This window comes from Ranitomeya imitator, chromosome 2 (assembly GCF_032444005.1).
Source record: "Ranitomeya imitator isolate aRanImi1 chromosome 2, aRanImi1.pri, whole genome shotgun sequence".
Classification (NCBI taxonomy): Eukaryota; Metazoa; Chordata; class Amphibia; order Anura; family Dendrobatidae; genus Ranitomeya; species Ranitomeya imitator.
The window spans coordinates 689,349,283-689,372,404 of NC_091283.1; positions in this window are offsets into that span (position 1 = coordinate 689,349,283).

Consider the following 23,122-nt stretch of genomic DNA (forward strand, 5'->3'; position numbering starts at 1 on the left):
GAATTGTATGGAGCATTATATGTGGCGGCACAACTTTATATGAAGCATCTATGGGGCAATATTCAATAATGATTTGTATGGAGCATTATATGTGGCGGCACAGCTTTATATGGAGCATCTATGGGGCAATATTCAATAATGAATTGCATGGAGCATTATATGTGGCGGCACAGCTTTATATGGAGCATCTATGGGGCAATATTCAATAATAAATTGTATGGAGCAAGCATTATATGTGGTGGCACAGCCTTATATGGAGCATCTATGGGGCAATATTCAATAATGAATTGTATGGAGCATTATATGTGGCGGGCACAACTTTATATGGAGCATCTATGGGGCAATATTCAATAATGAATTGTATGAAGCATTATATGTGGCGGCATAGCTTTATATGGAGCATCCATGGGGCAATATTCAATAATGAATTGTATGGAGCATTATATGTGGCGGCACAGCTTTATATGGAGCATCTATGGGGCAATATTCAATAATGAATTGCATGGAGCATTATATGTGGCGGCACAGCTTTATATGGAGCATCTATGGGGCAATATTCAATAATGAATTGTATGGAGCAAGCATTATATGTGGCGGGCACAACTTTATATGGAGCATCTATGGGGCAATATTCAATAATGAATTGTATGGAGCATTATATGTGGCGGCATAGCTTTATATGGAGCATCCATGGGGCAATATTCAATAATGAATTGTATGGAGCATTATATGTGGCGGCACAGCTTTATATGGAGCATCTATGGGGCAATATTCAATAATGAATTGCATGGAGCATTATATGTGGCGGCACAGCTTTATATGGAGCATCTATGGGGCAATATTCAATAATGAATTGCATGGAGCATTATATGTGGTGGCACAGCTTTATATGGAGCATCTATGGGGCAACATTCAATAATGAATTGTATGGAGCAAGCATTATATGTGGCGGCACAACTTTATATGAAGCATCTATGGGGCAATATTCAATAATGAATTGTATGGAGCATTATATGTGGTGGCACAGCTTTATATGGAGCATCTATGGGGCAATATTCAATAATGAATTGTATGGAGCAATATATGTGGCGGCACAGCTTTATATGGAGCATCTATGGGGCAATATTCAATAATGAATTGTATGGAGCATTATATGTGGCGGCACAGCCTTATATGGAGCATCTATGGGGCAATATTCAATAATGAATTGTATGGAGCATTATATGTGGCACAGCTTTATATGGAGTATCTATGGGGTAATAATGAACTGTATGCAGCATTATATGTGGCTCCTGATTCAATATGGATATTCAAAAACACTTAACCTACTGATGTCTCAATTAATTTTACTTTTATTGGTATCTATTTTTATTTTTGACATTTACCAGTAACTGCTGCATTTCCCACCCTAGGCTTATACTTGAGTCAATAAGTTTTCCCATTTTTTTGTTGCAAAATTAGGGGGGGTCAGCTTATAATCGGGTCGGCTTATACTCGGATATATACGGTAGTTTAAGAAGGGGTTGTCTAGTAGAGGACAACCTTTTTAAGCACCTACATGCATCTGACATACCTATTGATATGTTGTGGTGTTTATGCCCCTTTTTATTGTTTATAATACAATAATATATCTGCGGTATGGGGGGGGCCCAGGAAGATTTCTTGCACAGGGGCCCTCTGCAGTCTGTGTCCGCCCCTGGGTTGCAGTCTCTTTACCTTTTACTGAAGGCTTCAGCATACACAGTCCAGAGCACCAGATCACAGGGCAGAGTCCGGCCGGTTTGGAAGCAAATCCAGAGTCCCCTTATCCAGGTGGAAATCAGTAGCCTTCCTCTAGCGCCTTGGTGTTGTAGTACCTTATTGCTAAGGTATCTTTCTCTCTGTCCCCCAGATGGATAGGACAAACCCATATGACCGGTGGCGTGAGGCTTTTTACAGGGACTCTATCATGCCCCGGCCTATTGTGAGTGCCACCTTGCCTCCTGGGTATAGGGTGGATCAGTAACTTGCAATTAGCTGTCCTGCCGGTCTCTGGAGCAAGGCATAAAGGACTTTTGCTCCCTCGGTGTTCCGCTACCAGGATCCTGCGCCTCAGAAGGAGGCAGCCTGTGCAGGGCAGAACTCCTTCTGGTTTCCACTCCTTTTGCTATGACTTCTTTACCCTCTCTACAATACAGTTCTCTGTTCATGTCCTTTCTTAGGAACTGCCGCACGTGGGGCAGGCGCAGCTCCGTAACCTTCTGTCTAGGCCTCTGACAGGCTCCCACTCCTGTCAGGGACCAACTGCCTGAGCGAAGCTCAGCAAGCAACGGCCTAACTTCCTCTCCAGGCCACCAGTTTTACCTAAGTGTGAAGAGTGCCCTAATAAATAGGAGCATAGCTCCCCCTGGTGGACTGGAGTATGAAATGTGTTGTATGTTTGTGCTACCTGGTAAAGAGATCTCCTTCATTGCCTCCAAACGTAACATCACTCCCCCTAGAGGAGAATGATATTACTGCAATGACAAGGACCCTTGGGAGCTGCACTTGTATCACCCTTTATTACCCAGCACCTGCCTCCCATTCCTTGCTGGACAACAGTGTTAATCTGTTAGAGTTCTGGCTAGATGCTTTGATAGCTTTAGTTTCTGTTTTCAGTTGGTTTCTGCAGCCATCACTGTGTTTTCTATTAGGAGGTGACCTGTTTTTATACCCAGTCCTTAGATCTTTCAGGGATCTCCTTCCCCCTATTTATAGGTCTTCGCTGACATTAACCTAGGATCGTCGGTGGGTCTATTTGCAAGGAATGGGTCACCAACTCCATCGTAGGGTATCAGCCTAGTCTCAATGCAGGGTCAGTTTTCCCCCTTCTATCCTAGTTCTGTATTGCAGTTCCGTAACAGTTTGTCCAGCCAGACAAAAAAAATAAAAAATTCTCTCCCGGATTTCTTCAATATGTGCAGCATCCAAGAACTTGCTCAACGCTTGCAAGGGTTAACTTTGGAAGTAGCCGACCTGCAACAGCAGGTGAGTAATTACTCTGGAGCACGCTCTGAAGAACCTAAGGTAGGATTACCTGAGTTTTTTTCTGGTAAGCGGCAGGAATTTTTTACTTTTAAAAATGCATGTTTACTATATTTTTGGCTTAGACCCAGAACCCCAGGGAGTGAATTACAGCGTGTGGGGATTATTATGTATTTATTGCGAAATGAACCCCAAATCTGGGCATTTTCATTACATCCTGATGATCCTTGTTTGACATCAGTAGATGCATTTTTTTCTGCTATGGAGTTGTGATCAGGTCACATCAGCTGAGGGAGAGCTCAGATAGCTTAAACAGGGTTCTTTTGATGCTGAGATATATTGCACCCAGTTCAGACAATGGTCCGCAGAGGTCAAGTGGAATGACTCAGCGCTCAAGAGTCAGTTTTTGGCAGGTTTGAGTGAAAGAGTTAAAGATTTGCTCATTGCATGTCCTGCACCTGATACTTTGAAAACTGCTATGCAGTTAGCTATCCGTGTGGATAGAAAATTGAGAGACAAACAGAATGAAAAGAAGGCTCTTTTAAAGGGAACCTGTCACCCCGTTTTTTGAGATTGAGATATAAATACTGTTAAATAGGGCCTGCGCTGTGTGTTACTATAGTGTATGTAGTGTACCCTGATTCCCCATGTATGCTGAGAAATAACTTACCAAAGTCGCCGTTTTCGCCTGTCAATCAGGCTGGTCAGGTCGGGAGGGCGTGTTCACAGCGCTGGTTCTTCCTCAGCTTTACGTTGGTGGCGTAGTGGTGTCCGCATGTTGAGGTGACTAATCCCCTGTGGCACGTGAACAAGCAGCGCGCGATCTGCGCTGTCATCCCTTTCGTCGGTGGGGGCGGCCATCTTCCTGGGGCCGCGCGTGCGCAGATCGAGTGCTCTGCTGCACGGGGCTTCAGGAAAATGGCCGCGGGATGCCGCGCGTGCGCATTAGAGATTGCGGCGGCCATTTTCCCAAAGCCGAGTTTGCATCTCGGCTTTGGGAAAATGGCCGCCGCGATCTCTAATGCGCACGCGCGGCATCCCGCGGCCATTTTCCTGAAGCCCCGTGCAGCAGAGCACTCGATCTGCGCACACGCGGCCCCAGGAAGATGGCCGCCCCCACCGACGAAAGGGATGACAGCGCAGATCGCGCGCTGCTTGTTCACGTGCCACAGGGGATTAGTCACCTCAACATGCGGACACCACTACGCCACCAACGTAAAGCTGATGAAGAACCAGCGCTGTGAACACGCCCTCCCGACCTAACCAGCCTGATTGACAGGCGAAAACGGCGACTTTGGTAAGTTATTTCTCAGCATACATGGGGAATCAGGGTACACTACATACACTATAGTAACACACAGCGCAGGCCATATTTAACAGTATTTATATCTCAATCTCAAAAAACGGGGTGACAGGTTCCCTTTAATGCTCAACCCCGTCTCTCAGTATAGCCCCGTTGACAGCGGGGAACCGATGCAACTTGGGGCGATGTCCTCTCGTTCCCAGGAGATGGAGAAGAGGTTTTCTGAAGGGTTATGCTTGCATTGTGTTTAAAAGGCTGACCATTTTATTAAGCAATGTGAGGTTTGCATAAGGAAAGAAAAAAAAGGTCAGTAGGAGTAACACTCCAGTTCGTATTGCATTTTTACGATCCGCAAAAGTTTTTTTTTTCTGGTAATACCACATATCATGGCCATTCCATTGATTTTCAGGTAATGGTGGATTGTGGTTCTGCACTTAATTTGATTGATCAACAATTCCTAGACAAATATAAGTTTGATTCTGAACCATTGTCATCTCCTATTCCTGTTGTGGCTATTGATAACACTCCTCTGGAACATGGGTGTATTTCTCGAAAGGTTACCGGGTTCCCACTTTCTGTGAATATGGAACATCAAAAGTGTATAGACTTGTTTGTCCTTGCTAAATTACCTTGTCCAGTAGTCCTGGGTTTACCCTGGTTAAAAATGCACAATCCTTTGCTGGACAGGTCGTCTAGTACTATAAGGTCCTGGGTCAGGGGTGTTATGGTAATTGTTGTAATTGCTGCTGTTGTGAAGAAGGGGTTACCTGAAGCCATTCAGGATTTCTGGAGAGTATTTTCGGAGGTTGAGTCGCAAGCTCTACCACCCCATAGAGATTACGACTGCACTATTGAGTTCGTCCCAGGTGCCACACTTCCTAAGAGTCGTTTATTTAACCTAACGATTCCCGAGAGGGAGGCCTTAAAGGAAAACCTACAGACTAGTTTAGCTGCAGGTCATATAAGACCCTCTAAGCCCCTGTGGCTGTAGGATTCTTTTTTGGAAGGATAGGGGCCTTAGGCCGTGTTTGGATTTTCGGGAGATTAATAAGATCACTGTGCGCAATCTTTACCCATTGCCACTGATTCCGGATTTGTTTAACCAACTAACCGGAGTAAAGTGGTTCTCTAAGATTGACCTTCGTGGGTCATATAATATGCTGCAGGTGAAGGAGGGTGATGAATGGAAGACAGCCTTTAATACCCCAGAAGGTCATTTTGAGTGTTATTAGTAACATAGTAACATAGTTAGTAAGGCCGAAAAAAGACATTTGTCCATCCAGTTCAGCCTATATTCCATCATAATAAATCCCCAGATCTACGTCCTTCTACAGAACCTAATAATTGTATGTTACAATATTGTTCTGCTCCAGGAAGACATCCAGGCCTCTCTTGAACCCCTCGACTGAGTTCGCCATCACCACCTCCTCAGGCAAGCAATTCCAGATTCTCACTGCCCTAACAGTAAAGAATCCTCTTGTATGTTGGTGGAAAAACCTTCTCTCCTCCAGACGCAAAAAATGCCCCCTTGTGCCCGTCACCTTCCTTGGTATAAACAGATCCTCAGCGAGATATTTGTATTGTCCCCTTATATACTTATACATGGTTATTAGATCGCCCCTCAGTCATCTTTTTTATAGACTAAATAATCCTAATTTCGCTAATCTATCTGGGTATTGTAGTTCTCACATCCCCTTTATTAATTTTGTTGCCCTCCTTTGTACTCTCTCTAGTTCCATTATATCCTTCCTGAGCACCGGTGCCCAAAACTGGACACAGTACTCCATGTGCGGTCTAACTAGGGATTTGTACAGAGGCAGTATAATGCTCTCATCATGTGTATCCAGACCTCTTTTAATGCACCCCATGATCCTGTTTGCCTTGGCAGCTGCTGCCTGGCACTGGCTGCTCCAGGTAAGTTTATCATTAACTAGGATCCCCAAGTCCTTCTCCCTGTCAGATTTACCCAGTGGTTTCCCGTTCAGTGTGTAATGGTGATATTGATTCCTTCTTCCCATGTGTATAACCTTACATTTATCATTGTTAAACCTTATCTGTCACCTTTCAGCCCAAGTTTCCAACTTATCCAGATCCATCTGTAGCAGAATACTGTTATGATACGGTGGTCTAGGAGCAACATGGAACGAGCTCTGAAGGACGTGGTAACTGTACTGACCGCAGTCCCTAAGCTCAACACAACACTAGAAGTAGCCGTGAAATGCTCCTAACTCTCCCTAGGCATCTCGTCACAGCCTAAGAGCTAACTACCCCTAAAGAAAGAAGCAGGAAAACTATCTTGCCTCAGAGAAAATCCCCAAAGGATAGATTAGCCCCCCACAAATAATGACTGTGAGTGGAGAGGGAAAAGACATACACAGAATGAAACCAGGATGAGCACAGGAGGCCAGTCTAGCTAAATAGATAGGACAGGATGGAATACTGTGCGGTCAGTATAAAACACTACAAAAATCCACGCAGAGCTTACAAAAAAAACTCCACACCTGACTAAAGGTGTGGAGGGCAAATCTGCCTCCCAGAGCTTCCAGCAAGACAGAATAAATTCACACTGATAAGCTGGACAAACATAGAAAGCACAGAATGGATAAGTCCACAATCTATGGACAGAAAAGAGCAAGCAAAAACTTAGCTTAGCTGAACTGGTCAGGATAACAGGGAACTCCAAAGAGATGTGAATCCAACCAGAAAACATTTACAAGTGGCACTGGCTGAAGACAGAGCCAGACCTAAATAGCCGAGCAGAAGAGAAGATAAGTGGAGGCAGCTGATGACAGCTAACTCCAAGGAGCAGCCATACCACTAGAAACCACAAGAGGGAGCCCAAGAGCAGAACTCACAAAAGTGCCACTTACAACCACCGGAGGGAGCCCAAGAGCGGAATTCACAACAGTACCCCCCCTTGAGGAGGGGTCACCGAACCCTCACCAGAGCCCCCAGGCCGATCAGGATGAGCCAAGTGAAAAGCACGAACCAAATCTGTGGCATGGACATCGGAGGCAACAACCCAAGAATTATCCTCCTGGCCATAACCCTTCCACTTGACAAGATACTGAAGCCTCCACCTCGAAAAACGAGAATCCAAAATCTTCTCAACCTCATATTCCAACTCTCCCTCAACCAACACCGGGGCAGGAGGGTCAACCGAGGGAACGACGGGCACCACATATTTCCGCAACAAAGATCTATGGAAAACATTATGAATGGCAAAAGAGGCAGGAAGAGCCAAACGAAAAGACACCGGATTAATAATTTCAGAAATTTTATAAGGACCAATAAACCGAGGCTTAAACTTAGGAGAAGAAACCTTCATAGGAACATGACGAGAAGACAACCAAACCAAATCCCCCACACGAAGCCGGGGACCAACACACCGACGGCGGTTAGCAAAACGTTGAGCCCTTTCCTGAGACAACGTCAAATTGTCCACCACATGAGTCCAAATCTGCTTCAGCCTGTCCACCACAGAATTAACACCAGGACAATCAGAAGGCTCAACCTGCCCAGAAGAAAAACGAGGATGAAAACCAAAATTACAAAAGAAAGGTGAAACCAAAGTAGCCGAACTAGCCCGATTATTAAGGGCAAACTCGGCCAACGGCAAGAAAGACACCCAATCATCCTGATCAGCAGACACAAAGCATCTCAAATAGGTCTCCAAGGTCTGATTAGTTCGCTCAAATTGGCCATTAGTCTGAGGATGAAACGCCGAAGAAAAAGACAAATCAATGCCCATCCTAGCACAAAAGGCCCGCCAAAATCCAGAGACAAACTGAGAACCTCTGTCAGACACAATATTCTCCGGAATGCCATGCAAACGAACCACATGCTGAAAAAATAATGGAACCAGATCTGAGGAGGAAGGCAACTTAGGCAAAGGTACCAGATGGACCATTTTAGAGAACCGGTCACAAACAACCCAGATAACAGACATCTTCTGGGAAACAGGAAGATCCGAAATAAAATCCATGGACATATGCGTCCAGGGCCTCTCAGGGACCCGCAAAGGCAAAAGCAACCCACTAGCCCGGGAACAGCAAGGCTTGGCCCGGGCGCAAGTCCCACAGGACTGCACAAAAGCACGCACATCGCGCGACAAGGAAGGCCACCAAAAGGACCAAGCAACCAAATCTCTGGTACCAAAAATCCCAGGATGACCAGCCAACACTGAACAATGAACCTCAGAAATTACCTTACTTGTCCATCTATCAGGAACAAACAGCTTCCCCACTGGACAGCGGTCAGGCCTATCAGCCTGAAATTCCTGAAGCACCCGCCGCAAATCAGGGGAGATAGCAGAAAGAATCACCCCCTCCTTAAGAATGCCAACCGGCTCAAGGACTCCAGGAGAATCAGGCGAAAAACTCCTAGAGAGGGCATCAGCCTTAACATTCTTAGATCCCGGAAGATACGAGACCACAAAATGAAAACGGGAGAAAAACAGGGACCATCGAGCCTGTCTAGGATTCAGCCGCTTGGCCGACTCGAGGTAAATCAGATTCTTATGATCGGTCAGGACCACAACACGGTGTTTAGCTCCCTCAAGCCAATGTCGCCACTCCTCAAACGCCCACTTCATAGCCAACAACTCCCGATTGCCGACATCATAATTGCGTTCCACAAGCAAAAACTTTCTGGAAAAAAAAACACACGGTTTCATCAAAGAACCATCAGTCTCCCTCTGAGACAAAACGGCCCCTGCCCCAATCTCAGAAGCGTCGACCTCAACCTGAAAAGAAAGAGAAACATCCGGTTGACGCAACACAGGGGCAGAAGTAAATCGGCGTTTAAGCTCCTGAAAGGCCTCAACAGCCTTAGAGCAGAGGTCCCCAACTCCAGTCCTCAAGGCCCACCAACAGGTCATGTTTTCAGGATTTCCTTTGCATTGCACAGGTGATGCAATTATTACCTGGGCAAGACTAAGGAAATCCTGAAAACATGACCTGTTGGTGGGCCTTGAGGACTGGAGTTGGGGACCTCTGCCTTAGAGGACCAATTCGTCACATCAGCGCCTTTCTTCGTCAAATCAGTAAGGGGCTTAACCACACTGGAAAAATTGGCAATGAAACGGCGATAGAAATTAGCAAAGCCGAAAAATTTTTTGAAGACCTTTCACAGATGTGGGTTTGATCCAGTCATGAATAGCTTGGACCTTAACAGGATCCATTTCTATAGACGAGGGAGAAAAAATAAAACCAAAAAAAAGAGACCTTCTGAACTCCGAATAGGTACTTAGACCCCTTCACAAACAAAGCATTATCACGAAGGATCTGGAACACCATCCTGACCTGCTTCCTGACCTTGACACAAGGCCAACAGGGTTTTTTCTGCATGATCCACAGAATTAGGTTTGTCATACAATAATCCGAGCGCTTGAAAAAATGCATCTACATTCAATAATGCCGGATCCCCTGTTTCAAGAGAAAAAGCCCAGTCTTGAGGATCACCACGCAGCAAGGATATGATGATTTTTAGTTGCTGAATGGGATCACCAGAAGAACGGGGTTTCAAAGCAAAAAACAATTTGCAGTTATTTTTAAAGTTCAAAAACTTGGATCTGTCCCCAAAAAACAAATCAGGAGTAGGAATTCTGGGCTCTAAAGCCGGAGTCTGGACAACATAGTCCTGGATACTCTGTACTCTTGCAGCAAGTTGATCCACACGAGAAAACAAACCCTGAACATCCATGCCAAAGCATATATCCTAAACCACCCAGATATCAAGAGGAAAAGAAAAAAAAAAGACAAACCAAAGCACAGAAAAAAAATGGTTCAGAACTTTCTTTTCCTTCTTTTGAGATGCATTTAATTCATTTTTGGCCACTTGTACTGTTATGATACGGTGGTCTAGGAGCAACATGGAACGAGCTCTGAAGGACGTGGTAACTGTACTGACCGCAGTCCCTAAGCTCAACACAACACTAGAAGTAGCCGTGGAATGCTCCTAACTCTCCCTAGGCATCTCGTCACAGCCTAAGAGCTAACTACCCCTAAAGAAAGAAGCAGAACTCACAAAAGTGCCACTTACAACCACCGGAGGGAGCCCAAGAGCGGAATTCACAACAGAATACTATCTTCTCTTGTATTAACTGCTTTACATAGTTTTGTATCATCTGCAAATATCGATATTTTACTGTGTAAACCTTCTACCAGATCATTAATGAATATGTTGAAGAGAACAGGTCCCAATACCGACCCCTGCGGTACCCCACTGGTCACAGCGACCCAGTTAGAGACTATACCATTTATAACCACCCTCTGCTTTCTATCAGTAAGCCAGTTACTAACCCATTTACACACATTTTCCCCCAGACCAAGCATTCTCATTTTGTGTACCAACCTCTTGTGCGGCACGGTATCAAACGCTTTGGAAAAATCGAGATATACCACGTCCAATGACTCACCGTGGTCCAGCCTATAGCTTACCTCTTCATAAAAACTGATTAAATTGGTTTGACAGGAGCGATTTCTCATAAACCCATGCTTATATGGAGTTAAACAGTTATTCTCATTGAGATAATCCAGAATAACATCCCTCAGAAACCCTTCAAATATTTTACCAACAATAGAGGTTAGACTTACTGGCCTATAATTTCCAGGTTCACTTTTAGAGCCCTTTTTGAATATTGGCACCACATTTGCTATGCGCCAGTCCTGCGGAACAGACTCCGTCGCTATAGAGTCCCTAAAAATAAGAAATAATGGTTTATTTATTACATTACTTAGTTCTCTTAGTATTCGTGGGTGTATGCCATCCGGACCCGGAGATTTATCTATTTTAATCTTATTTAGCCGGTTTCGCACCTCTTCTTGGGTTAGATTGGTGACCCTTAATATAGGGTTTTCATTGTTTCTTGGGATTTCACCTAGCATTTCATTTTCCACCGTGAATACCGTGGAGAAGAAGGTGTTTAATATGTTAGCTTTTTCCCTCGTCATCTACAACCATTCTTTCCTCACTATTTTTTAAGGGGCCTACATTTTCAGTTTTTATTCTTTTACTATTGATATAGTTGAAGAACAGTTTGGGATTAGTTTTACTCTCCTTAGCCATGTGCTTCTCTGTTTCCTTTTTGGCAGCTTTAATTGGTTTTTTAGATAAAGTATTTTTCTCCCTATAGTTTTTTAGAGCTTCAATGGTGCCATCCTGCTTTAGTAGTGCAAATGCTTTCTTTTTACTGTTAATTGCCTGTCTTACTTCTTTGTTTAGCCACATTGGGTTTTTCCTATTTCTAGTCCTTTTATTCCCACAAGGTATAAATCGCTTACAGTGCCTATTTAGGATGTTCTTAAACATTTTCCATTTATTATCTGTATTCTTATTTCTGAGGCTATTGTCCCAGTCTACCAGATTAAGGGCATCTCTAGGCTGGTCAAACTTTGCCTTCCTAAAGTTCAGTGTTTTTGTGACTCCGGTTATGATCTGGTGACCTTGGAGCTGCATGAGAACTTTCACTGAAGAAAGTGGCCACTATACTGACCGCAACCCTGAACTTTACACCGCAACTAGAAGTAGCCGTGGAGTGTACCTAACACACCTAGACACCTCGTCACAGCCGGAGGACTAAATACCCCTAAAGATGGAAATCAGAATACTATCTTGCCTCAGAGAAAATCCCCAAAGGATAGGCAGCCCCCCACAAATATTGGCGGTGAGTCGGAGAGGAAAAAACATACACAGGCAGAAAAAACAGGATTTAGCACAGGAGGCCACTCTAGCTAGATAGGACAGAATATGACAGAGTTCTGTGTGGTCAGTATTAAAACCCTTCAAAAAATTCACAGCAGAATATACAAAAAAACTTCCTACATCTAACTAAAGATGTAGGAGCGTGTATCTGCAACTCCAGTGAAACCAACCAGACTGAGAAAACACAGACACAGTCTAATCTGGACAAAAGAAAAACAAACGAACAGTATTGAAAATAAGCACACTGCATGTGTGCCACAGGAAAAGAAACAGGCACTTATCTTTGCTGAACTGGCAGATAAGCAGGAGAGGCCAGGCAGAGATCCAACACTTCCAAAGAAACATTGACAACTGGCAAGGGCTAAAGGATCCTGCACACCTAAATATCCCAGTCAGAATTGTAATTATCCGATACACCTGGCCAGGACTGCGAGTCAGAGACAACTGCATTCCCACCAACAACCACTGGAGGGAACCCAAGAGCAGAATTCACAACAGTACCCCCATCCTAGAGGAGGGGTCACCGATCCCTCACCAGGGCCACCAGGACGATCAGGATGAGCCAGATGAAAGGCACGGACCAAATCAGCAGCATGGACATCAGAGGCAAAAACCCAAGAATTATCCTCCTGGCCATAACCCTTCCATTTCACCAGGTACTGAAGCTTCCACCTCGAAAAATGGGAATCCAAAATCTTCTCGACAACATATTCCAACTCCCCATCAACCAACACAGGGGCCGGAGGATCAGCAGAGGGAACAACGGGCTCCACATATTTCCGCAACAAAGATCTATGGAAGACATTATGGATAGAAAAAGAGGCCGGAAGCGCCAGTCGAAAAGACACCGGATTAATAATCTCAGAAATCCTATAAGGACCAATAAACCGAGGTTTAAACTTAGGAGAAGAAACCTTCATAGGAACATGACGGGAAGACAACCAGACCAGATCCCCAACACGAAGCCGGAAACCAACACACTGACGACGATTAGCAAAATGTTGAGCTTCCTCTTGAGACAACACCAAATTGTCCACCACATGAGCCCAAATCTGCTGCAACCTGTCCACCATAGAATCCACACCAGGAAGGTCAGAAGGCTCAACCTGCCCAGAAGAAAAACGAGGATGAAAACCAAAATTACAAAAGAAAGGCGAAACCAAGGTAGCAGAACTAGCACGATTTTTAAGGGCAAACTCGGCCAATGGCAAGAAGGCCACCCAATCATCCTGATCAGCAGACACAAAGCATCTCAAATAAGTCTCCAAGGTCTGATTAGTACGCTTGGTCTGGCCATTTGTCTGAGGATGAAATGCAGAAGAAAAAGACAAATCAATGCCCAGTCTAGCACAAAAGGCCCGCCAAAACCTAGAAACAAACTGGGAACCTCTGTCGGAAACAATATTCTCCGGAATACCATGCAAACGAACCACATGCTGAAAGAACAACGGAACCAAATCAGAAGAGGAGGGCAATTTAGGTAAGGGCACCAAATGAACCATCTTAGAGAACCGGTCACAAACAACCCAGATAACAGACATCTTCTGGAAGATCAGAAATAAAATCCATTGAAATATGCGTCCAGGGCCTCTCAGGGACTGGCAATGGCAAAAGCAACCCACTAGCACGGGAACAACAAGGCTTGGCCCGCGCACAAGTCCCACAGGACTGCACAAAAGAATGCACATCACGTGACAATGAAGGCCACCAAAAGGACCTACCAACCAAATCTCTGGTACCAAAAATGCCAGGATGACCGGCCAACACGGAACAGTGAACCTCAGAAATCACTCTACTAGTCCATCTGTCAGGAACAAACAATTTCCCCACAGGACAGCGGTCAGGTTTGTCAACCTGAAATTCCTGAAGAACCCGTCATAAATCAGGGGAAATGGCAGAAAGGACCACCCCCTCTTTCAGAATACCGACCGGCTCTAAGACCTCAGGAGAATCAGGAAAAAACTCCTAGAGAGGGCACCAGCCTTAATATTCTTAGAACCCGGAAGGACCACAAAATCAAAATGGGAAAAAAACAAGGACCATCGACCCTGTCTAGGATTCAGCTGTTTAGCAGACTCGAGGTAAATCAAATTCTTATGATCGGTCAAGACCACAATACGGTGCTTAGCTCCCTCAAGCCAATGTCGCCACTCCTCAAACGCCCACTTCATAGCCAACAACTCCCGATTGCCGACATCATAATTGCGTTCAGTAGTTGAAAATTTACGGGAAAAGAAGGCACACGGTTTCATTAAGGAACCAACAGGATCCCTCTGAGACAAAACGGCCCCTGCCCCAATCTCAGAAGCGTCAACCTCAACCTGAAATGGAAGAGAAACATCCGGTTGGCGCAACACTGGAGCAGAAGTAAATCAACGTTTAAGCTCCTGAAAGGCAGAGACTGCCGCAGTGGACCAATTCGCCACATCAGCGCCCTTCCTCATCAAATCGGTCAAGGGTTTAACCACGCTGGAAAAATTAGCAATGAAACGGCGATAAAAATTTGCAAAACCCAAAAATTTCTGAATGCTCTTCACGGATGTGGGCTGAATCCAATCATGAATGGCCTGAACCTTAACCGGATCCATCTCTATAGATGAGGGAGAAAAAATGAAACCCAAAAAAAGAGACTTTCTGCACCCCAAAGAGACACTTAGACCCTTTCACAAACAGGGCATTGTCACGAAGATCCGAAACACCATCCTGACCTGTTGCACATGAGACTCCCAATCATCGGAAAAAATCAAAATATCGTCCAAATATACAATCAAGAATTTATCAAGATAAGTCCGAAAGATATCATGCATGAAGGACTGAAAAACAGATGGAGCATTAGAGAGTCCGAATGGCATCACAAGGTATTGAAAAAGGCCTTCGGGCGTGCTAAACGCAGTTTTCCATTCATCACCCTGCTTAATACGAACAAGATTATATGCCCTTTCGAAGGTCAATCTTGGTAAACCAACTAGCTCCCTTAATCCTAGCAAACAAATCGGAAAGCAAAGGTAAAGGGTATTGAAACTTGACCGTGATTTTATTCAAGAGGTGATAATCTATACAGGGTCTCAAGGAACCATCTTTTTTAGCAACAAAAAAGAACCCCGCTCCCAACGGTGAAGAAGATGGCCGAATATGCCCTTTCTCCAAAGACTCCTTAATATAGCTCCGCATGGCGGTATGTTCAGGCACAGATAGATTAAAAAGTCGACCCTTAGGAAACTTACAGCCTGGAATCAAGTCAATAGCACAATCACAGTCCCTGTGCGGTGAAAGAAAACTGGACTTGGGCTCATCGAATACATCCTGAAAATCAGACAAAAACTCTGGAATCTCAGAAGGTGAAGAAGAGGAGATTGACATCAAAGGAACATCATTATGAACCCCCTGACAACCCCAACTAGTCACAGACATGGACTTCCAGTCCAACACAGTATTATGTACCTGCAACCATGGAAAACCCAGCATGATAACATCATGCAAGTTATGCAACACCAGAAATCGACAATCCTCCTGATGGGCTAGCGCCATGCGCATGGTTACCTGTGTCCAAAACTGGGGCTTATTTCTAGCCAAGGGTGTAGCATCAATGCCCCTCAAAGGAATAGGGTTCTGCAAAGGCTGCAAGGGAAAACCACAACGCTTGGCAAACTCAAAATCCATTAAATTCAAGGCGGCGCCTGAATCCACAAACGCCATGACAGAAAATGATGACAATGAGCAGATCAAGGACACAGATAACAGAAATTTAGGTTGTACAGTACTGTTGGTAATTGAACTGGTGATCCTCTTTGTCCGCTTAGGGCAGACAGAAATGACATGAGAAGCGTCGCCACAATAATAACACAACCGATTTTGACGTCTGAAACCTTGTCGTTCCGTTCTAGACAGAATTCTATCACATTGCATAGGCTCAGAAATTTGCTCTGAGGATAACGCCATATCGCGCACAGTTCTGCGCTCCCGCAAGCGCCGGTCAATCTGAATGGCCAGAGACATAGAATCACTCAGGCCGGAAGGCATGGGAAACCCCACTATAACATCTTTAACGAATTCAGAAAGCCCCCTTCTGAAAATTGCCGCCAAAGCATCATTATTCCATTTAGTCAATGCAGACCATTTTCTGAATTTCTGACAATACTATTCTGCCGCCTCTTCACCCTGAGACAGGGCCAACAAGGTCTTCTCAGCTTGATCCACAAAATTAGGTTCATCATATAATAGTCCTAAAGCCTGAAAAAAGGAGTCAATATTAAGCAAAGCCGGATTCCCAGATTCCATGGAAAACGCCCAATCTTGCGGGTCGCTACGCAGCAGGGAGATTACGATTTTTACCTGCTGAATGGAATCACCAGAGGATTGAGGTCTCAGGTCAAAAAACAGTTTACAGTTGTTTTTAAAACTCAAAAATTTAGACCTGTCACCAGAAAACAAATCAGGAGTAGGAATCTTCGGTTCTAAAGCAGGAGTCTGAACAATATAATCAGAAATACCTTGCACCCTAGCAGCAAGCTGGTCTACACGAGAAGCTAATTCCTGAACATTCATGCTTGCACCAGGCTCCTCAGCCACCCAGATATTAAGAGGGAAAAGAACACAAAACAGACTGGAGAAAAAAAATGGCTCAAGAGCTTCCTTCCCTTCTTCTGAGATGCATTTAACTCATTGTTGGCCAGTTGTACTGTTATGACCCGGTGACCTTGGAGCTGCATGAGAACTTTCACTGGAGAAAGTGGCCACTATACTGACCGCAACCCTGAACTTAACACCGCAACTAGAAGTAGCCGTGGAGTGTACTTAACACACCTGGACACCTCGTCACAGCCGGAGGACTAAATACCCCTAAAGATGGAAATCAGAATACTATCTTGCTTCAGAGAAAATCCCCAAAGGATAGACAGCCCCCCACAAATATTGGCGGTGAGTCAGAGAGGAAAACACATACACAGGCAGAAAAAACAGGATTTAGCACAGGAGGCCACTCTAGCTAGATAGGACAGAATAGGACAGAGTTCTGTGCGATCAGTATTAAAACCCTTCAAAAAATCCACAGCAGAATATACAAAAAGCTTCCTACATCTAACTAAAGATGTAGGAGCGTATATCTGCAACTCCAGTGAAACCAACCAGACTGAGAAAACACAGACACAGTCTAATCTGGACAAAAGAAAAACAAACAAACAGTATTGAAAATAAGCATACTGCATGTGTGCCACAGGAAAAGAAACAGACACTTATCTTTGCTGAACTGGCAGATAAGCAGGAGAGGCCAGGCAGAGATCCAACACTTCCAAAGAAAAATTGACAACTGGCAAGGGCTAAAGGATTCTGCACACCTAAATATCCCAGTCAGAATTGTAATTATGCGATACACCTGGCCAGGACTGCGAGTCAGAGACAACTGCATTCCCACCAACAACCACTGGAGGGAACCCAAGAGCAGAATTCACAACAGACTCCCTGACAAGTCCCCCTAGTGAAAGACAGGTGAAACTGTACAATATTGTGGTCGCTATTTCCTAGATGCCCGACCACCTGCAGATTTGTTATTCTGTCAGGTCTATTAGATAGTATTAGGTCTAAAAGTGCTGCTCCTCTGGTTGGATTCTGCACCAATTGTGAAAGATAATTTTTCTTGGTTATTAGCAGAAACCTGTTGCCTTTATGGGTTTCACAGGTTTCTGTTTCCCAGTTAATATCCGGGTAGTTAAAGTCCCCCATAACCAGGACCTCATTATGGGTTGCAGCTTCATCTATCTGCTTTAGAAGCAGACTTTCCATGGTTTCTGTTATATTTGGGGGTTTGTAACAGACCCCAATGAGAATTTTGTTACAATTTTTCCCTCCATGAATTTCGACCCATATGGACTCGACATCCTCATTCCCTTCGCTAATATCCTCCCTTAAAGTGGACTTTAGACAAGACTTTACATAGAGATAAACCCCTCCTCCTCTCCGATTTTTACGACCCTTTCTAAACAGACTGTAACCCTGTAAGTTAACTGCCCAGTCATAGCTTTCATCTAACCATGTCTCGGTTATTCCCACTATGTCAAAGTTACCTGTAGATATTTCTGCTTCTAGTTCTTCCATCTTGTTTGTCAGGCTTCTGGCGTTTGCGAGCATGCAGTTTAGAGGATTTTGTTTTGTTCCAATCTCCTCGCTGTGGATTGTTTTAGAAATGTTCTTACCTCCCTTCTGAGTATGTTTTCCTGGGTCTTCTTTGTTCGAGCCTAATGTTTTTCTTCCCGTCCCCTCTTCTTCTAGTTTAACGCCCTCCTGATGAGTGTCTCGAGTCTTCTGGCGAATGTGTGTTTCCCAGGTTTGTTGAGGTGTAGTCCATCTCTGGCGAGGAGTCCTGTTATGACCTGGTGGTTAAGAGGCCACACTGAAATGACCTGGTGGCTAAAACACAACATGGAACGAGCTGTGAGAAGGTGGTATCTCTACTGACCGCAGTCCCTAATCCTAACAACACAACTAGAAATAGCCGTGGGATTTTCCTGACACTCCCTAGACACCTCGTCACAGCCTAAGATATAACTACCCCTAAAGAAGGAAATAGAAAGCTATCTTGCCTCAGAGAAACCCCCAAAAGGAAAGATAGCCCCCCACAAATATTGACTGTGAAAGGAGAGAGAAATGACGAACACAGAAATGAAATTAGAATTCAGCAAAGGGGAGGCCAATACTAAACTAGATAGACAGAGAGCAAAGGATACTGTGCGGTCAGTATTAAAAACTACAAAATCCACGCAGAGTTTACAAAAATTAACTCCACACCGACTCATGGTGTGGAGGGGCAAATCTGCTTTCCCAGAGCTTCCAGCTAGCCTAAATAAGACATAGTGACAAACTGGACAAAAGAGACAAAATGCAAAGCAATAGAGTCCAAACAAATGGACAAACAAACTAGCAAAACTTATCTTTTGCAGACAAGGACTGGCCATATGAGAAATCCAAGGGAAGAATCAAATCCAACCAAGAACATTGACAGCAGGCATGGACTAAAGCCCAGAGCAGGTTTAAATAACAAACCCAGGCAAGGCGATTAGTGAAGGCAGCTGCTACAGCTACCTAACGGAGCAGCAGTGCCACTCGAAACCACCAGAGGGAGCCCAAGGGCAGAACTCGCAAACATACCATTAGCAACCACAGGAGGGAGCTCCAGAACGGAACTCACAACAGTACCCCCCCCTTGAGGAGGGGTCACCGAACCCTCACGAGAGCTCAAAGGCCGACCAGGACGAGCCAAATGGAAAGCATGAACCAAATCGGGAGCATGAACATCGGAGGCAACAACCCAAGAATTATCCTCCTGGCCATAACCCTTCCACTTGACCAGATACTGAAGCTTCCGCCTCGAAAAACGAGAATCCAAAATCTTCTCTACCACATATTCCAATTCCCCCTCAACCAACACCGGAGCAGGAGGATCAACGGAGGGAACCATAGGTACCACATATCTCCGCAACAAGGATCTATGGAACACATTATGAATGGAAAAGGAAGCTGGCATGGACTAAAGCCCAGAGCAGGTTTAAATAACAAACCCAGGCAAGGCGATTAGTGAAGGCAGCTGCTACAGCTACCTAACGGAGCAGCAGTGCCACTCGAAACCACCAGAGGGAGCCCAAGGGCAGAACTCGCAAACATACCATTAGCAACCACAGAAGGGAGCTCCAGAACGGAACTCACAACAGAGTCCATCGTACAAGTAATTCACAATGTGGTCCAGGAATCCGAATCCTTGTTGTCTGCACCATCATCTTAGGCTACGTTCAGACTAGCGTTGCGCGCCGCTGCGTCGGCGACGCAACGCACAACGCACGCAAAAACGCTGCGTTTTGCGACGCGTGCGTCGTTTTTTGCCGAAAATCGGAGGCAAGAAAAATGCAACTTGTTGCGTTTTCTTGGTCCGACGCTTGCGGCAGAAAAGACGCATGCGTCGCAAAACGCAACAAACAAAAACACATGCGTCCCCCAGGTTAAACATAGGGGCGCATGACGCGTGCGTCGCCGCTGCGTCGTCCGACGCACACTAGCACAACGCTAGTCTGAACGTAGCCAGTAGCCAGTTGTTCGCATCAAGGATCCTGTTCCATCTCCTGGTGCCATGCCCGTCTACTGGAAGGATAGAAGAAAAAACTACCTGTGCATCCAGTTCCTTTACTTTCTTCCCCAACTCTTCAAAGTCCTTGCAGATTGTCGGTAGGTCCTTCCTTGCTGTGTCATTGGTGCCAACATGTATCAGAAGAAATGGGTGGACGTCCTTGGAGCTGAAGAGCTTTGGTATCCTATCGGTCACATCCTTGATCATCGCACCTGGAAGGCAGCATACTTCTCTTGCGGTTATGTCCGGTCTGCGGATGGCTGCTTCTGTGCCTCTCAGTAGTGAGTCTCCCACCACCACCACTCTTCGTTGCTTCTTGGCTGTACTTTTTGCTGTCACTTGTTGCTGTGTGCCCTTTTCTTTTTTGCTTGCTGGTATTGCTTCATCCTTAGGTGTGCCATTTTCATCCTCTACAAAGATTTAATATCGGTTCTTCAGTTGTGTGGTTGGTGATTTCTCCATGGTCTTCTTGCTTCTTTTGGTCACATGCTTCCACTCATCTGCTTTTGGAGGTTCTCAGACACTTTTTTTCACCTTCTGTGACCAGTAGAGATGCTTCTGTTCTGTCTAGGAAGTCTTAATTCTCTTTGATGAGTTTCAAAGTTGCTATTATTGTTTATTTGGATGAAATTTTGATCTACTCGTCCAATCTGGAGTCGCATTGGCAGAGAGTCCGCGAAGTTCTACAGATTTTGAGCGAAAACTCACTCTTTGCTAAATTGGAGAAATGCGAGTTTGCAGTACAGAAAATGAGTTTTTTGGGTCCCTTGTCTCCAGTGATGGGTTTGAGATGGACCCGGTGAAGGTTCAGGCGGTATTGGAGTGGCCTAGGCCTGAATGTTTGAAGTTGGTTCAGAGATTTTTAGGGTTTAATTATTACAGAAAATTCCTAAAGAATTTTTCTGTGATTGCTAATCCTATAACTGATCTCACCAAGAAGGGGTCTAATACTGTTCAATGGTCCTCTGAGGCTGTTAAGGCTTTTGAGCATCTTAAGGAGAGGTTTCGCTCTGCTCCTGTTTTGATCCAGACAGATGAGACCAAACCATTTCTGGTAGAGGTTGATGCCTCTTTAGTAGGGGTGGGGGGCCGTTCTTGCCCAGGAGAGAGGAGAGAGAGGATGGGGTGCATCCATGTGCTTTCTTTTCTAAAAATTTTTTGCAGAGTGAGCTCAACTATGATGTTGGGAACAGAGAGTTGCTGGCCACTAAACTCGCGTTTGAGTATTGGTGACATTTTTCGGAGGGGGCTAGACATCCGATACAGGTTTTTATTGATCATAAGAATCTGATATGTCTGGATGCTGCTAAACATTTGAATGCCCGTCAAGCTAGGTGTGCACTGCTTTTTGCCCAGTTTCATTTCTCCATAACATATATCCCTGGGACAAAGAATGTTAAAGTGGATGCTTTATCTTGTAGTTTCTCTCCAGCAGTTAATACTGAGAAGGAAGAATGTATTTTACAGAAAGGGGTGGTGGTGGTAGCATTGGGTTCTGAGTTGGAGAGTAGCATCCTAGAGGCCCAGAAGTATGTTGCACTCCAAATGGTAAATAATTTTTGCCTAGAGCCTTGCGGAGACCTTTGTTTGCTGAATGTCATAAGTCTCGGTTGGCGGGTCATCCAGGGATTTAGAAAACTAGAAAGTCGATGGGTCAAAGTTTCTGGTGGCCAGGGTGGCAAAGAGAAATCATCAAGTGGGTACATTAGTGTACTGTGTGAGCTTGGTCGAAGGCCTCACATGCCTTGGCTGCAGGCTTGCTGTGCCGTTTGGAGGTTCCTAGTTCGCCATGGTCACATCTTGCTATGGATTTTATCACCGATCTGCCAGTCTCTGAGGGTTTTTCTGTCATCTGGGTTGTTGTGGATCGGTTTAGTAAGATGTGTCATCTGGCCTCGTTCATTAAATTACCCTGCGCCAAGGCATTTGTGAAAGAGATTGTTAGGCTCCATGGGGTTCCCACGGACATTGTTTCCGATAGAGGACCACAGTTTGTGGCTCGCTTTTGGCGTGCTTTTTGTGATAGATAAAAGATTCATTTGTCATTTTCGTCAGGTTATCATCCAGAGTCCAATGGACAGACCGAAAGGAAGAACCAGGACATCGAGCAGTTTTTGAGATGTTTTGTAGCAGACAATCAGGAGATGTGGTCAGAATATCTTCCACCTAGCTGAGTTTGCTCTTAATAATCATACGTCTTCCTCGGCTGGGTGTTCTTTTTTTTTTTGCTGTACAGGGAGGCATCCATCTTTCGGTCCATTTTCAAAGATTGGGGCAGCGGTGCCTGAGGAGGAGAATTTTTCTGGAAATTTGGACAGGGTTTGGACCAATGTATGCCATAATCTGAAGGATGCAAATAGGAGGTCAAATAAATATTTTGGCAAGAAAAGAAGGGAGGCGTTGTTTGCAGTTGGGGACATGGTCTGGTTGTCCTCTAGGAATCTGCGTTTGAAGATGATCCCTTCTAAAAAACTGGGGCCTAAGTTTGTAGGACCCTTCAAAGTGGTTCAGGTTGTCAACTCGGCAGCGGTGAGATTAGACATCCCCTCATCCTGGAGAATTAATTCAGTTTTTCATGTACCTTTACTGTAGAAAGTTGACACCCAGATAGATTTCCGAATAAGGCTCAGCCAAGAGGATCCGGAGCATCCTCATAAAAGGGAAGGTGCTGTTAGAATCTGTTTTGTATTTGACCTTCCTCCATTTTGTTGTGGTTTTCTGGCTGCTGGTCTTTTTCCTCTGGTGCTGGGTTGCCTTAGGTCAGGTGATTGTATCACCCTTTATTACCCAGCACCTGCCTCCCATTCCTTGCTGGACAACAGTGTTAATCTGCTAGAGTTCTGGCTAGGTGCTTTGATAGCATTCTGTGTTTGATATTGTGCAGTTTTGGGATCTCTGGTTCTGCTATCTTTAGTTTCTGTTTTCAGTTGGTTTCTGCAGCCATCTCTGTGTTTTCTATTAGGAGATGACCTGTTTTTATACCCAGTCCTTAGATCTTTCAG